The 17,710-nt window shown below is 34.3% G+C and overlaps 1 non-coding gene across 1 annotated transcript; it reads right to left on the reverse strand.

Moving 5' to 3' along the window:
• Window positions 1-10,902: 10,902 nt before the first annotated feature.
• Window positions 10,903-10,975, reverse strand: Trnan-guu. The gene has a single exon. It is a non-coding gene; the product is annotated as a tRNA-Asn (tRNA).
• Window positions 10,976-17,710: the final 6,735 nt, after the last annotated feature.

Consider the following 17,710-nt stretch of genomic DNA (forward strand, 5'->3'; position numbering starts at 1 on the left):
GATTTATATCTAGTTATTAAAAAAAAATTAGCTGAAGTACCTACATTCAAATTTTATTTTTTTCCTATTAGGTTTAGTGACATTTTTTACATACATGAAATGCATTTCTTACTATATAAAATATCTAGCTGTTGCCCGCGACTTCGTCTGCGTGGTTAGAAGATATGAGTTATGACTTTTTCTTCGCTCCTGTTGGTCGCAGCGTGATGATATATAGCCTTAAACCTTCCTCGATGAATGGTCTATTCAACACGAAAATATTTTTCATTTTGAACCAGTAGTTCCTGAGCTTAGCGCGTTCAAACAAACATTATATATAGATGCCAACGATATCTTCGCTACGTTAAATCGATTTTTAATTTCTCGCGCGGAGATTTTAATATTACGATAACTCATTACCTATTAACTATTTTGGTGTAGTGTAAAAGGCAATTTTGTTCTATATTACATGCATAATATATCTTACTTATTTATTTGGATAAGGATTAATACTGTATTGTTAAAAATAGATTCGTAAATAACCCATAATTTTACGGTATTAAGAAAACACATAAAAATGGTTATGGTTATCCTTGGAAGATAGACATATACCACCGCGGACTTTTTTGTAGATCTATTAAAGAGGTACAAACCTGCCATACATTGTTTTGTTGTAACTCAAAAGGTTTTGGCAGCGTTCTCGAGGAAAGCTCTCGAATGGCTTAATTTTTTCAGACATGTTTAACTAATATCGTTGTAATATCGTCAGTTTACACAAAACCTAAAATTATTATACACTAAAACCTTCCTCAAGAATTGCTCTATCTATTGTTGAAAACCGCATAAAAATCCGTTCAGTACTTTTCTAGTTTATCGTGAACAGAGACAGACAGACAGACAGACGCGGCGGGGGACTTTGTTTTATAATATGTAAGGAAGGATATTGCTATTACTCAAGATCGAACAAAATATTTTTTATTTAAAATTTAGTGTCTTGCATGCTGATATCCTATCCTTGATATTCTTTCATTTCTCATTTTCAAAGTAGTAACCGCAGAAACGAACATGTATTACATAACAGATAAGCAAGTACAAGGGCAGAAGAGGATATGAAGGAGTTACAAGTAATTCCTTTCACTTTCTGCCGTATAGACATGCAACGATATTGATTATTGTCACCAACATAAACGCGTCGAGTTCCAATCGATAAGCCTACATTCTGTCACTAAGAGAACAAGAATGTTAAAAGACTGATGCTTGTAAGGAAATGATACGAAGCTAAGTAAATCATGTTTTTATGACAAATTTATAATTTTTTAACTCGTCCTTTGTTTCTCATGATTTAAAAAAAAAGCAATAGGGACTGAGCAAAGAAATGTCGTTTTCATCATCGCACCACTGGGCAAGTTTAAACTGTTTAGTTTGTTGTTAATTGATTAATAATTGTTGGGGGCATTAATATGCAGCTTCCATCATGTAATTTACATTACTTTTGTAAATGTTTTAAGGAAAAAGTCCGTAAAACGGTAAACAATCAATGACCACGTGGCCTTTCGAATAGATCGAAATTCAGTAGAACGCCGAAATCTAGTACTAGGAACCCATAGCGCAAGAAGAGGCTCAAATCTGATAGTACCGTTGCAAGTACAGTTCAATTATTTTACTATAGTAGACCCTAAGACTATTAAGACTAAGATTCATTTTTGCTAGCAACTAGTGGCTCTTTAATCCTAGAATGACGGGTAGAAATCCACGTTTTTAGACTTAAGAATAGGGATTTGTAAATATTTCAGGATTTATGACATAAAATAGTTATGACATGACTTAAAATTGGTGTATTACAGTATATTGTACATAATGTAAGTAAATTTTGTTGCGTCTATCCTTGCAATACGTTGGTTTTGAATATTTTGCACTCAGCGACGTGCATCCCCTGCTGTTGCATCCAACTGACTGACGTACGGCGGGCGACGCTCACGTGCGGTCGCCGCGCAAGTCGAAAACTGTCCCGATATTGAATTCGCGTGTATTGTGAAAACCCGACTTCTGAGTTACCACAAATTTAAAGTTAGAGTAAAATCAAATAGTTTACAATTAAATTATCTTTTATACTCATGGCAAGGTTAATCCAAACAATAAAATAAGAGTGTCCATCCTACCAGCGGACACCCTTCCGGCATTAATTAATAACATTAATATTACTATTAAATCGATAATTCGTTTAATATTGTAAACGCGAAAATTTCTTGTCGTCTGTCTGTCTTTCTTTCATGCCAAAACTACTTAACCGATTATAATGACCATTGGTACAAAGGTAGTCTAGAGTCTGAGATAGGAGATGGCTAAATAAAACGTTTGCCATAAGTGACTAGTAATGACATGAATAATTTATAGTAATGGGCGGTCAAGCCTACATTTTATCTGTATTATTCATCACATAAGAGCAAATGTGAGTTTTAAAAAAAATGCTGCATATATAAATAAAATTTATAATTATAATTGCGTAAGTTGATAAAAAATGCTATGCAATAAATAGGTTTACCGCTGCAATTTCCGAGTGCCACACGTCTTTTTTTATTTTAAATATTCTCAGCTGATTTATAAATTTATTTTTTCATTAGGACAGGGCAAGTTTAAACCGACTAGCTTGTTTTTATTCGAGGAGAAGGAGTTATTAAAATAACCATGTGGAATCTCCATCATGTAATTTACATTCCTTTTGTAAATATTTTAAGGAGGAAGTCCGTCAAAAGGTAAACAACAACAAATGTGACCACACGTGCGTGGCCTTTTGAGTAAATCGAAATTCAGTAGAACGCCGAAATCTAGTACTAGGAACCCATAACGCGAGAAGAGGTTCAAATCTGATAGTACCGTTGCAAGTACAGTTCAATTATATTACTATAGTAAACGCTAAGACTATTAAGACTAAGGCTAATTTTTGCTAGCAACTGTTTGGCTCTTTAGTCTTAGACCGACGAGTAGAAAACCACGTATCTAGACTTCAGGATAGGAATTTGAAAATATTTTAGCATTTATGACATAAAATAGTTATGATATGACTTAAAATCGGTGTATTACAGTATATTGCACGTAATTTAAGTGAATTTTGTTACGTACACCCTTGCAACACGTTGGTTTTGAATATTTTGCACTCAGCGGCGTGCAGTCCCTGCTGACACATTCAACTGACTGACGTACGACGGGCGACGCTCACGTGAGGTCGCCGCGCAGGGCTTGGAGTGTTTCGACAGGTAATTTAATATTTATACCCATAAACATGATATTAATTCGCAGATGACAGATAAACTATTGATGTGATAAATAGCTAATAGATTCCTATGAATTGTGAAAACCCGACTCCTGAGTTATATAAATTTATAGTCAGAGTAAAAACAAATAGCTTACAAGAACATTATCTTTAACGGTGCGTAAATGTGACCTTTCGATTATTAAATAAATTTCACGTATTTTTCTGTTGCAGTAGTTGAGCTTTAAACTACAGAGCTAATTATTGTAGAATTTTATATCAGAATTTGGAGCAACAATGCATTGCATGAATAGTAGCCGCAGTGCATAAACTGCAAGAATATTGCGAATTGCAATGTAGAAAAATGCACTAGCTTTACTATCGGCTACCAGGAAACCACGAGCACTAGGATGTCTAGAATGCACTAGTTCGATATTCACACTAACATACATGAATGTGTGGGTGGAAACTCACACATACAAGTGTATCCATTCATATTGCAAAGAGAGACAGATGCGATGGTAAGAGTAAGATAGAACAGCGCTGGTCGAAAGCAACAAGTGTTTCAGGAAGACAGATATAATTTTTATATTTTTAATTTGACCACCTATTGGTGCTCTTGGTATCATAAGCAGGATAATCCAATTGGAAGATATGTTTATAGCAAGGCAAAGCGTCACCTTACTTTTTGTAGCGTATTTTCAGGAGCCTCAAGTTTACTACAACTTTTCAAAAAATCTAAAAACCTTTTCGAATGTATACATGAAAATTTGATTGAAAAAAAAAATTACAGGGTAGGCACTGAAAAGATTTGATTTCATTACTAATGATGAATTATGGATATGACGAATTGTGGATGATTTCCAGTACCTACGATAAAGGTATTCCTTATACCCACAGTAGTAGTTAACTAGTTTGCGTATTAAAAACTAAAGTAAAAGTATGTGCATCAGAATATCGTGTGAGCTCTTGTCCGTTCATTATTCCCTAGTACCAAATACATACGCGCGTGGTAACCATGGCAACAGAGGGAGGGCTCCAGGGGGACGGAATTATGGGGAGAGTTAATGTCGACGTTAACCATATTTTGCGTCATTTTGGAGAACTTTACACAATAATGGCAGTGCATAATGCGAGTACCGAGCGTCTTCTTTGTATCGTTTAGTGAGATGTAGTTATAATGTATAGCGCCACAACGCGTGTTGGTTATTTCCTTACAAACATAACGATGCTAGCTTACTCATTGTCACTGATAATCCATTCTTTACATATTACAATATAAAGGACTCATAAAAATCGCTAAGATTAACAACTACAAAAATAACCGTTTGGAATCGAAATGTTCTAGACAGATCTCAACGATCACTTAATAATTTTCTAATACAAAAATAGTAAGCACTAATCGAATACCGAATTCCTTGACGATAAAATTTGTTTATTACATTTTTTTTAACAAAATATACTGTGTATTTGTTTACATTATCTTTCTAATTGTTAAATGTGCCGAATTTTAGTTAAGTGTTAATGTCTAAACTCAGGGTTGTTATAGTTTTAAGTAAATATTTGTTGGCCAAATGAGACGAAATATAGTTCACACAACACAGTACAAATATTCTATTCTATTCTAGATTGTTTGCCACTCAGTGACTCGTGTGACCCAATGCTTGGATGTATGGAGGAGTAAGAGGTAGCTTGCCCACGTGGGTTAGTTGTCATTGCGCATGAGCTAAAATGCCGACCGATGTCTTTGACCCAACGAATCCGAAGATACTAGGATATCATAACGAAAAGCAAGTTTTAAACATCCGATTTTAAACATTCAGACAGGTAGATAATCTAAGATTTCTGAATGAACGGTCATTTCAAGCAAATTGTTGTTGCAATGGCCGTCGTCAATGGACTGGGACGGGCTGATGAAGAAGATCTATTCAAGTAGAAAGTAGACATTTGTAATTTATATTGTACAAAAAAAGATAAAATTAAGTAAATGAGTCAAACTTAATTTGAGAAAACAATTATAGAAAAACAGAATGTAATAGATATTATAACTCCGAGGGATTGTAGATAGTTGTTATACATATAACGCAGGAGCGAGAGAGCCAAATGTTACTAGGACATCATACCTGCACAGGAGTCAGTTTGAAAACAATAGCTTGTGTACTCAACATGTCAATGTAGTAGTTTATGAAGTACTAGTATTCTAGTAGTAGTTTGTGTATGTTAATGTTTTTTTTATTACGAAAAAAAGGATTGTAACATAAAAATCACATTTTAATGTAAATATCATAATAAAGTAGGCTAAAATTTACTAACTACTTGGTCTGTACATATAAAATATCTTTCTTTCCGTCCGCTAGTTAAGATTAAGAAAAGTAATAGTATCTATATTTCGCTGAACTGAATTAGAATCGACTACGCTCGCTCAAAAGAAAACATTTGGAATCCACATAGCGCACCTGACAAGTTTTTTTATCGTATACAATTTGTCAAGTTTAAGTTTGGATAAGTGCTACGACATTGCTACAGCGCCTACGAACGGCGCTATGTATTGTAGCACGAACGTGCATGCTACGTTTTTTATTATATAACAAATAAATTATAGCACAAACCCATTATTATGAGTAACTATTTTAAAATCTAAAAGGTAATCATCATCAGTGGTCTCAATCATCTATGATAGACGATTAAAACAAGCAAAATAAAAATAAAAAAGAAGAAGAAGAAGATTAGAAGAAGATTACCATTCTGGCAAGATTTTTTGTATTAGCGCGTTAATGTCAGGAACTACTTGGTCCGATTTAGAAAATATCGTTAGGTAGTCTCTTTATTGAGGAAGGCTGCATACCATCTTTCTCTGCTATGGTTTCGAAAAGTTATTGAAGATTTTTAAAAAAAAATTGCTTTTTATGATCGGAGGTCTTCTATTTAAAACTTTTTTCCAATCTGTTACATTAACGATTGTTAAAATCGGAGGTACTTTTTATTAATAGGTATATTTTTTCTTGCTTATAAAGAAAATGTTTCAAGAACTGCGTCTCTCTGGAAAAATGGGCAAGGTGAAGCAATACAGAACAACAGATTTTTTTTAAACATTGGCAAACTTTGGCAATCTAATCTCGCGGCAAGCCCGTACTAGGGGAACATGAAACAAAGGAAGCTACTACAAATCAAGTCGAATATCTCTGTTTCTTTCAGTCGCATCACTTCTCTTTCCCTCGCTTCATAGAGTAGCGCAAATACGAGGATCATATTGTGAACCTATTCATAAAACAAGTGAAACACGAGACCGCGCCCAATGTGAGAGCCAGTACAGCAAACGCATTATACAATTTTAAATATACCTATTAATAAAAAGTACCTCCGATTTTAACAATCGTTAATGTAACAGATTGGAAAAAAGATTTAAATTGAAGACCTCCGATCATAAATGGCAATTTTATTTTAAAAATCTTCAATAACTTTTCTTGTTAAAACACTTTCCTGGATACAATTATTCATAGAGACTACGCTTCTGGAGCAAGTATAGCAAAAAGCACTTGGAAAATCTATACTAATACTAGCTGACCCAGCAAACGTTGTTTTGCCGATTTTTTTTTTCTAGTTGTATGTATTTTTCATTACACATTATAAAAAAACAAAAACAGAAAATATGCCCAAAAATATTTTTTTTTGTGTGAGCAACCCTTATAACTTTGGGGTATGAAAAATAGATATTTGTTTTGGTTATTCTTTTTTCTTCCTTATAAAAAAAATGTTTCAAAAACTGCGTCTCTCTGGAAAAATGGGCAAGGTGAAGATACAGAACAACAGATTTTTTTTAAACATTGGCAAACTTTGGCAATCTCTCGGCAAGCCCGTACTAGGGGAACATGAAACAAAGGAAGCTACTACAAATCAAGTCGAATATCTCTGTTTCTTTCAGTCGCATCACGTCTCTTTCCCTCGCTTCATAGAGTAGCGTAAATACGAGGATCGTGTTGTGAACCTATTCATAAAACAAGTGAAACACGAGACCGCGCCCCATGTAAGAGCCAGTACAGCAAAACGCATTATACAATTTTAAATATAACTATTAATAAAAAGTACCTCCGATGTTAACAATCGTTAATGTAACAGATTGGAAAAAAGTTTTAAATAGAAGACCTCCGATCATAAATGGCAATTTATTTTAAAAATCTTCAATAACTTTTCTTGTTAAAACACTTTCCTGGATACAATTATTCATAGAGACTACGCTTCTGGAGCAAGTATAGCAAAAAGCACTTGGAAAATCTATACTAATACTAGCTGACCCAGCAAACGTTGTTTTGCCGAATTTCTTTTTCTAGTTGTATGTATTTTTCATTACACATTATAAAAAAACAAAAACAGAAAATATGCCCAAAAATATTTTTTTTGTGTGAGCAACCCTTATAACTTTGGGGTATGAAAAATAGAAATTGTTCTATTCTCAGACCTACCCAATATGTATACAAAATTTCATAAAAATCGCTCGAACCGTTTCGGGGGAGTACGGTAACTAACATCGTGACATGGAAATTTTATATATTAGAAGAAGAAGAAGACTACCAATCTGGCAAGATTTTTTGTATTAGCGCGTTAACGTCAGGAACTACTTGGTCCGATTTAGAAAATATCGTTAGGTAGTCTCTTTATTGAGGAAGGCTGCATACCATCTTTCTCTGCTATGGTTTCTTCATAACTGACGATTGTGTTGGATATATTAGATGATTTGCACTTATCATGAAATTTGCCACCACTGATTCCAGTCCGTCGAATCTCTAATAACCAAGTAAGACTAAGTTAAGGATGGGCCTCTTGCATGATCGCTCCACATCGTAGGGCACCATCCCCTAGTAAATTTACCCAACAACGATCAGATTTTTCTAGTCTCTCATCCCGTCTTCTTATTATGTGACCAAAGTATAGTAGACAGATTCTGGAAAGGCGTTCCAGAAAAAAACTGAAAACACCAGCATCTCATCTCGACTGATGCCTCGATCCTTTGCCTCGCTCCTTTGTCGCGCACGTAAGATTCTTGTCTACGATGTGGAGCGATCATGCAAGAGGCCCATCCTTAACTTAGTCTTACTTGGTTATTAGAGATTCGACGGACTGGAATCAGTGGTGGCAAATTTCATGATAAGTGCAAATCTTCTAATACATCCAACACAATCGTCGTACAATACGTCTAATCGCATGACACACAGCGCCGTGTCGAAGACTGCTGAACTGATACGACGTTAGACGATGCACGGCCTTCAAGCCACACCTCCGTGCCCGTCGGAGTGGGGAGCGTGAGGTTTTTTCATTACGGAATTTCTGGGTTTAGTAACCGCGCTCAAGGCCTGCGATAGAAGCTATGCAATAGCTTAAAACTAGCGGGGCCGTGTTAATTTTTTTTTTTTTGCACTGAGCATGATTTATTAAGAGGCTTCTAAAGTTCTAACACACTTAGCAAAAGCTCTGTTTCTTTATGACGCACACGTATCGTGAAAATATACATATAAACCTCTATGACTCACTTTGGGTTAAAAGTAAAGACAAAGGAAAATAGGACATACATTATTACATGTTTTAAATTAAGGCAGATAAGTCGTGTTTGGTATCAAAATAAAGGTCTTGATCTGACACAAATATATGTAACTATTTTATTTTATTAGACTCAACTAAACTCTAAGCGCTTCACATATAAAAACATAGATGTCGTTTAATAATCACAAAAAAAATACTGAGATAAAATGTTACATTTTTCATTAATACCTATATTCTGTCAAACCTACTTAAAAGTAAGTAGGTAAGCAAAAATGGTTTCGGTGAATTTTTGTAGCTACGCAGTACTCATAAACCTTACTTGAAATTGCCTTAGGCCTAATTCATATAGTCAGATGTATATATCACGTTGTCTTTACACCACTTCTACCACCCCATTAGTGTTTCACCCACGCCACCACCCCACTTGCAACTCTTTTGAATTTATGTCCTCCTAGTATCATTTGGCTCAGTCCGTCTACTGTATTGGTTCTGTATACTGGCATCCTAGAAGCAAACTCCTATTTTTTGTAGTAAATCATGTTTCCATCTGATAGTTTTTATTATAGCTATATTTTTATTAAAAAATGTTAGGAAGACGTGGTTTGTTCGTTCACTGCCTTATTTTAAAATTTAATTCTAATTCCTCCCTAATTTAAAAGCAAATCTTGATTTCTCTAAGTGTTAAAGCGGGTTCGATCAGCTAAGGAAATAAAATCGCTTAAGGTATATTATATTTTGTCATTACATTTTGGCTTATAAAAAATTACACACCTAAGGGTAAACTTTTTGTGACAATTATATTTATTACTCTGATTTAAAATGCATTATACATACGAGCACTATAAATCATCAACTTTATACATACGAGCACTATAAATCATCAACTTGTTGAAATAAATTTTGCGTTTTGATCGCGAACGTTTGAGATCCTGTCTATAATAATGATGAAGTACTTTTATAAATACCTTTTATTTTATTTCTGCAACTTGGAGAAGAGTGAGCCTTCTCCACATAACTTTATCCCCATGATGAACTTGATAGAAATAAGCCTGGAAGAAACAAGCCCGTGTTAATTCCAATAATTACATCTTGATAGGCAACATTTAAAATTTATTATTATTGTAGTAATCAATTTGTATCTTAATGGCAATAGACTTTACATTTCGTGATCAAAATTCGTGATGAAACCACAAATCCTCAACAATCATGGAGTTCATTCATAAATTCAAATTCAAATTCAAAATGTTTACTTGCATGTTAAGGTTTTACAGTTGTTAAATACATATAATTGAAGTTCGGCCTTTTTCAGGCGTTGCAAAAATGTGAGAGCTTATATTCTACTTACTATAAAATGACTGTTTATTACTTAAATTCTAGACATAAACTAATAATCGAGACAAGAATAAAACAAGTAACCGCAGATTTGTGTTGTTTAACATTATATTATATTATCTATTTCTATATTACTTTTTGTTGGTAATTGCTGATGTTTGAATAAACGGCAAGTCTTTTTTATGAACAAAGCCTCCTTCGCATACCAAAAAGAGTTTGAAAATAATCAAACTATCTTGAGATGATAGGATCCAAAAATTCACTCAACAACAATTTATAACCTTATCAAGCGGTGCTTAATCATGATTAATTATTGTTTAATCAATGATTATAATAGTGGCAACAGAAATACATCAATATTGCGAAATTTTTAAAGCACAGTTTTTGAGACACAGCCTGCTTACACAGCTTTGCCTCAGAAATAAGGTTCTGTTTGTAGAGTTCTGATACGCAACCATAAAAAGTGCTTTTAGTAAGCAACTTTTCAAAATTTGTTTTTAACTTTGATAATAATTTTACCATAAATACTTATAAAACCATGATGTGGGATTTACTTGTGTAAATAATTTATAAAATTAAATAACCTGGTTTTATTGATTTTAACATTTTTGACTAATTAATAGGTAAGTATCGTAGTATGATTTAAAATATAATAATATCAGGTAATATCATCCGTCGTAAGTTGCTAGAAAAACATATTTTTACTTAGTGTTGTGTTTTAAAAGAAAAATAACCAAAAATAACATAAGAAAACCTCCTCTTGACAGAATACGACATTTCGGCCGTAGGTCAAGAAGAGGTTTTATCGACCGCGACAGGATTCGAACCTGCAATCCCCGAACCAACAGTTCGATGCCTTATCCATTAGGCCACGCGGTCTACAATAGTACATTTCAAATTTAGGTTCTAGTGCAAACTTTTGTTGAAAAAATTTTGATTTATTTATATGAATATAAAATATATATTTTTCGAACTAGAAAGATAATGGCATCTGTATTAAATTAAAAATAAATATCTTAGGCTAAAAGTTAATTAATACGCACAAGACTTTGCTCTTGATTTGTTTGAATGAACACCTATGTTTTCCATTTATCTTTCATTAAATTGTTAAAAATGCCTTTTATTTTATTTTCATAGCACCATCTGTTTTTCGTGGAGTAAGTTTTGTGTAGTAAGGGACTCTTCCTTTATTTCACTGGGTAGCAAGCTTAAACCATGGTTAGTAGTTCTCTCAAAATATAACAGATGTCTCTGTAAAATGGCCTCCTGTTTCCAACAGATGTCGGTTGGTATTCCTGGGGTGCCCTAACAAACCAAGGGTGCCAAGAGTACTAGGCGCTCATAAACTGACAAGAGTTAGTTACAATGTTTACTCCGAATGCAATGGATCGCTTGATATATGGCGGAAGTTTACCTTGGACTTTATTCAGAAAGATTATGAAGGAGACTATGAGGTAGATATTTAAAAAACTGTCGTTGTATTCACATAGATAGTAGTAGTACCATCGAAGGGGTTTAGAGCAAAATAGAGTTTTTGGCAATAATTGTCCTAAGAATTACTTAGTTTATAGTAGCCAGTAAAACCAAATTAATAGCTACGGAAAATAATCGCACGTAGTGATTCATCACCTTGTCAGAAAATCAATTGAACGGCACTAAGTACAATAATTAAACTAAGCAGCTCCTACACAACATTCAAATGAAATCAAGTCCATGGAAACCATTTATTGTAATTACAGGTAAAAGAAAGTTCTTGTAGGTTTCATTGTTGTATCTTTGTAACACACCCATGGGCGTACAATGTTCATTAATAACATCTTAGAGAGCACATCACTTAGGGAACAGAAACGGAAATTAAGGGATTCCATTTAAGATCCATGAATTTAGTATTTCCTATATGAATAAGTTTTTTTTATAATTCACAATCGATTTGATTTTCGCCAACATTGCTGTTTTCTTTAAGAAGCAGGCTTTTGAATGCCTTTTCTAAATCTAGTAGCAAGTCAAGTTTTTGCCAACAGTGCCAGTGTAGGCTTTTATAAGGAAGGATATGGACGAGGCTAGAATGCATTGTATTTGTAGCATAGTAATAAGTGTTAATTTTCAAGGCAGCGATGCCGATGAATTTTTTGATGCTTTGATTTAATTATTTTTTGTTTTTTAACTTGTAAATATTTAACTCTGTAAAATTGTAAATGAATAATAAAGATATGAATTATTTTGTTTATTTTCAAAAAAATATTTGTATAAATCATCGGGGTGACATTTTCTGCTTATAAAAAAGCCCCGTAAATAAAATAAGATCATAAAAAAGTAATAGCGCAAAGTACTCTAAGTCTTGTCCAAGCACCACGTGCGCTCCACGTGCTCTGCTCCTTTTTGCGCATGCCTGAAGCAGAAATTTAGTGCTACTTCGTGTCTGACACTAGGAGACCATAAGGCATTGCGATCTAGAATATTACTGTTCAGAGTAACTGAAACGTTTCATAAACCTTAGCATAAATTAAGCTGCAGTGAATCTTATTCCACTACTCTTAAGGTACTCATTTCAATCCAACTTGTTGGTCATTATGCTGTAAAATATTTAGTTCGATTTCAGGTTGTCGCGAATTAAGTATTTCTTTTATGAATTTCTTTAGGTTTTTCACATAAACCACCCAAACATTGACTTAAATTAGGTTCAGCTTGAGGTAATGAAAGCATATTGCTAAATCAATTTAATGGGATCCTTGTAATAACGTTGTTTGCAATAAATTTAATGGATAGAAACAAGCGTTCCTAGTGGATGTCCGAAGCCGACTGCTATAAGGCGGCAACGTAGTTTCCAGTTGGTCCACGTCATGCCGTTGCATCTTGTAGCTATTTTCATCCTTCCCCTTAGAAGCAAAATAATTTGATCACTAAATAAAAAGTAATACTTAATGTAATTAATTTAGCCCAAATTATGTTACCTTATTAACATTAATAGTTTTTATTAACTTCTAACGTAAGTTTGAAATAATTAAAACTTTTAAATCTGCTATTTTACAGTGCTGGCGAAATCGCTTAAGGTTGCCACATTATTTTTATTTATTGGAACACAAACTAGTGAATTACATTAATTACGCGTTAACAGCCGCATTACTTAATAAAACACTGTGTCGCAAATGCTGACGCCTACCTCTAAAATGGGGAGTGCTCCAACATTGGAATTAATTGACTAATTATCATAAATTCACATGCCGATGAAAAAAGATAAGTGAAAAGCGATAGACGATATACAAAGGTATGTGGTACTAAGGCAACATGGACGAAAAGCATCACAAAAATACTATAAACGAAAAATGTGTTCATATGTCTAGCTCTCTCGCTCAAACGTCAATTCTGATGGGACCCATGTCTGTTTAAAGTGAGACATCAAATAGTGTCACGAGATCGGCTAATAATTTTATCTATGTCCCGCCTATCAATTGCCCCTTCGTTGAGTCTAGAGAAAATACCACGTGGAAATGTTTATCAAAAAACACGAGGGTTACAGCAATTTTCGCATGCGAAAAAATATTTGCTGTCATCCCGCCGTTGGAATCCGTTGGAAAAAGAAATAACAGGAAAAGGTTGATGGATAATGTTGTAATAGTAGAACAATAGTAATTAATAGTAGGAACTCTTAGTGGGAATGATGGTCTTATCACCGGCAATAGTATTAAGTATTTAAAGTAAATCAGCTTTCATCCTTTTTGTCCATAACTCTAAAACATTCAAAGGATTCATAAATATTGTCTTTTCGTAAAATAAAAAAGAACAAGAAAGTATGTGGCTGAAAGGCTATGTTTGAAAAAAGTAAAACCAGTTCCATGTTAAGTATTTTCACCGATGCACTGGGTCTTCTTTACACAGTCAATCCTTCCCCCTAAACATCAGTCCAACATCTGCGAATTGGTGTAATGCGCGGTATATACAGAGAGGGTTAACGGTTCACCATATCCACAAGAAACGCTATAACTTTTCGGAAATTACTGTGACCATGTCAAAAAGCGAAAGTGTAAAGTTCGGCTCTGTAGTCAGGAACCACGGATATTAGCTTTTTTAATGGGTCCTATAATATCGGAGCTGTTATTTGTATAGTACTTAACGTTATTAACACAATGGTGAGATCGCGAAACAAGTTCAAGATCTGTGTGTGTTAACGTCGGCCACCCCTCCAGTGAAGCCGGCTTTGTTTGGTTCATAAAAGCACTGATGATACTGCCGTTTCTTAATGGCAACTGGATCATACTCATGGACGGTAAAATTATAATGTGTTTTTGTGTTACCTTTTCAAGTTTTTATGTCATTAATCACGAGAAATTTGCAAAAAACCTTCATAGACGCCCATTTATTGATGAAAACGTTCAATGAAGCTAGTGATCAAACGGTTAAAGTTCTGTAGGTTTGCATGCAAAACTAGACCTTATGGTTGAAGGCTTAGGTTGTATGATTCAAGTATGATATGAAATGGTATAAACGCTGTTGTTGATAATCCATGTAACTCTCTTTCACTACTGCTTCCCTAGTATTGCAAATCGAAATTGTGACGAGATCCGAGGCCCGGACACCGCCGCCAGCTCGCTGCATAGTCAAAGAGCGGGCCGTGTATATATATATATCATCTACACGTGGTTCTTAAGTAAAACAATCAAAATCATGTAATGTTTAAGGGAAGTTAAATTGTGATTTTATTTTGCCCTACATTGGGCGCCAAATCTAACATTTTAGCAAATTAATCGGTTAATGACTGCGTTTATTTTTTAACTACGGTATTCAATTTGGTTACCTTATTTTGGTACCTAACTTTGGTAGTTAAGACAATAAGCGTTTGACAGACGATATTCTGCCACTTAAGTTCATGCTACCCGCTGATATGTAAAATAACAAACAACGAATGTACGAATAAAACAAAACAAAAATGGGGACCCAAAATTAAGAAAAAGGAAAATTCGTTCGTCATATCAAAGGTCCGCTGTGATGGAAGTTAAGGCTGTTTGAAATTTGGAGAAAATGGACATTTGATCTTCGCTACTGGACGCAATTTACGGTTTATTCTCAATAGTTCCAGGGTACAGTTTCGTGACGGAAATACTGAGATATCTTTAAGGAACTAGCTCCGTGAACCAACGACACACATGTTTTTGACACATATGTTATATGTTGTTTATATTCATAAAGAAAAAGTGCTTATTAATAAATAACATAAAAAAACTTTTATTAAACGGCCGTAAACTATGTCCTCTAGAGCCTTCATATGGAAAACCGCAAGCAAGACTATAATAACCTAATAACAGCAATTATGATGAGTGACTGTTTCATAAGCTGCAGGAAATGAAAAGATAGTGTCATGTGTGTAAAAAGACTGTTGCGGCCCATAAAAAGGAAACAGGTTCAAAACGTATAAAAGAAATAGTCAAAGTAAAACCACTGAACTGGTTTTGTGGAATATTGTATTGTATCATGTAATGTTTTAAATTCAATTAATAAATAAATAAATACACTTTTCCTTAATTTGTCCACAAACATGCGAAGAACGGCATGTAACTCCTTTCCATTACTGATTCCCTAGTATTGGAAAGCTAATTTGTACGAGCTCCGAGGCCCGGGCACCGCCGCCAGCTCGCTGGATAGTCAAAGAGCGCGCCGGGTTGTAAATTCATATCTACACGTTGTTGTTAAGTGAAACAACCAAAATCAGCCCTCAGGCTTATTGCAAGCTCCACTAAAGAAAGATATATGTTTATAAGTGCTGTTTACCTTTGTCCCAAGTTGGGCGCCAAACTTCTACATTTTAGAAAGTTGGGCTTAATTTTTGACTGCGTGTATTTTTATAATACATCTAAACCTCCATCAAGGTACTGAACTTTATGCAAAATGAAATAGCGACGGTTATAACATTATTAGGTATATTTATCTAATTAAAATTATTGCAATTTAAACAATAAGTGTTTGACAAAAGTCAAAGATAATCCGCGAACATAATTTAAGGTTACACGCTTTAAAAAAGCCTGGATTATGTGTAAACCAACTTCTGAACTAGTACTAGTACAGTCGATGTATTGGCACGCTGTAGCAGCCAAGTTCTGATAGATGGTGTGTTTAATATTTTTGTCATTCTCGTGTGTAATGGCGCAATCCTCTGGAAATGCGGTTTACAAGAAAAAAAAAGGTTTGGTCAGTACTGTTACGGCAGGCAATAATCGCCCTCAAGCGTAGCTTTCACATAGAAAATTGTAAATAAGGCTACAATATTACTTCAATTTAAATATTACAAATTGATTTGCTTCAGCGGATAAACTATAACGAAACTTACAACATGAAGTCACTAAAAAAACGGAAGAAAGAGGGCGTTGAAAAAGTTGCTTTCATTCAACTATACCAAAGTCAACTGATATCATATTCAAGACAAATACTCCTTTAGTCTTAGAAAAACTCCCATAATGCCTTTAATTAATTATTTAGGGTCGAAATAAAAATGATTCCAATTTAATGACATTCAAATTATGTGATTTCCTTTAATTTTCATGCAGTTACTGTTATAGGCAGAAGACCATTCTGCATCGTCCTAAATAGTTGTTATTCTTGATAGCCTAATCCTCTCTACTAGCTGGAAATTACTCACCTATGTTAATCTTGCAAATCTACAAATGTTAACTTTATTTTCGTCAATTTTCAGTTATATCTGTTCTATTTTGACGATGCATGTTGACAGCGCGAAACAAGACCAAAAACTGTGTGAAGCCGGCTTTGTTTGATTCATAATAACACTGTTGGTACTGCCGTGTTTTTATGGACAATGGATCATACTCAAGGATGGTGAAATTATGATGTGTTTTTGTGTTACCTTTTCAAGCTTTTATGTCACTAATCACGAGAAATTTGCAAAAAACCTTCATAGACGCCCATTTATTGATCAAAACGTAGAATGAAGCTAGTGACCGTTTGGTCACTAGCTTCATACAGAACTAGACCTTATGGTTGAAGAATTAGGTTATACGTTTCAGGTACGGCATGAACGCTGTTGTTGATAATGCATGTAACTCTCTTTCGCTTCTGCTTCCCTAGTATTGCAAATCGAAATTGTGACGAGATCCGAGGCCCGGACACCGCCGCCAGCTCGCGTATAGGCAAAGAGCGCTTTGAATCAATCCTATACGAGATTCTTAAGAGAAGCAGACAAAATATGCGCTTAGTGCGAGGCTCATATAAAAACAGACATTTATAAAATATTTTCTTTATTACAATTTATTTCAGTCGTAAAAACCTAGTAAGTATATTTTCGGCATTAGTTTGATTCATCGCAAACAAATTGAAAAGATTCGTGTCTTGGCGCACAACGTGGGGCTACTTTAAACAACTCATAAATGTACACAGTACTTTATGTAATATGAAGGCATTTCGGTGCGGATTTACGTAACAAAACTGGTCTCCTAAGATATTCCCTGAAATTAAATGATGTTAAGGGCAACTTAGTATAAAATTAAATACTCGTAACGCTTATATTTATTTAATAAAGATTAACACCATTATGGAAAAGCGTCTTACAAAATGAACGTAATTTTAGACCAAAAAATATCATTCGTTGTTTAACCCATTCTAAAAAAGATG

The sequence above is a fragment of the Trichoplusia ni genome, chromosome 1 (genome assembly GCF_003590095.1).
Source record: "Trichoplusia ni isolate ovarian cell line Hi5 chromosome 1, tn1, whole genome shotgun sequence".
Classification (NCBI taxonomy): domain Eukaryota; kingdom Metazoa; phylum Arthropoda; class Insecta; order Lepidoptera; family Noctuidae; genus Trichoplusia; species Trichoplusia ni.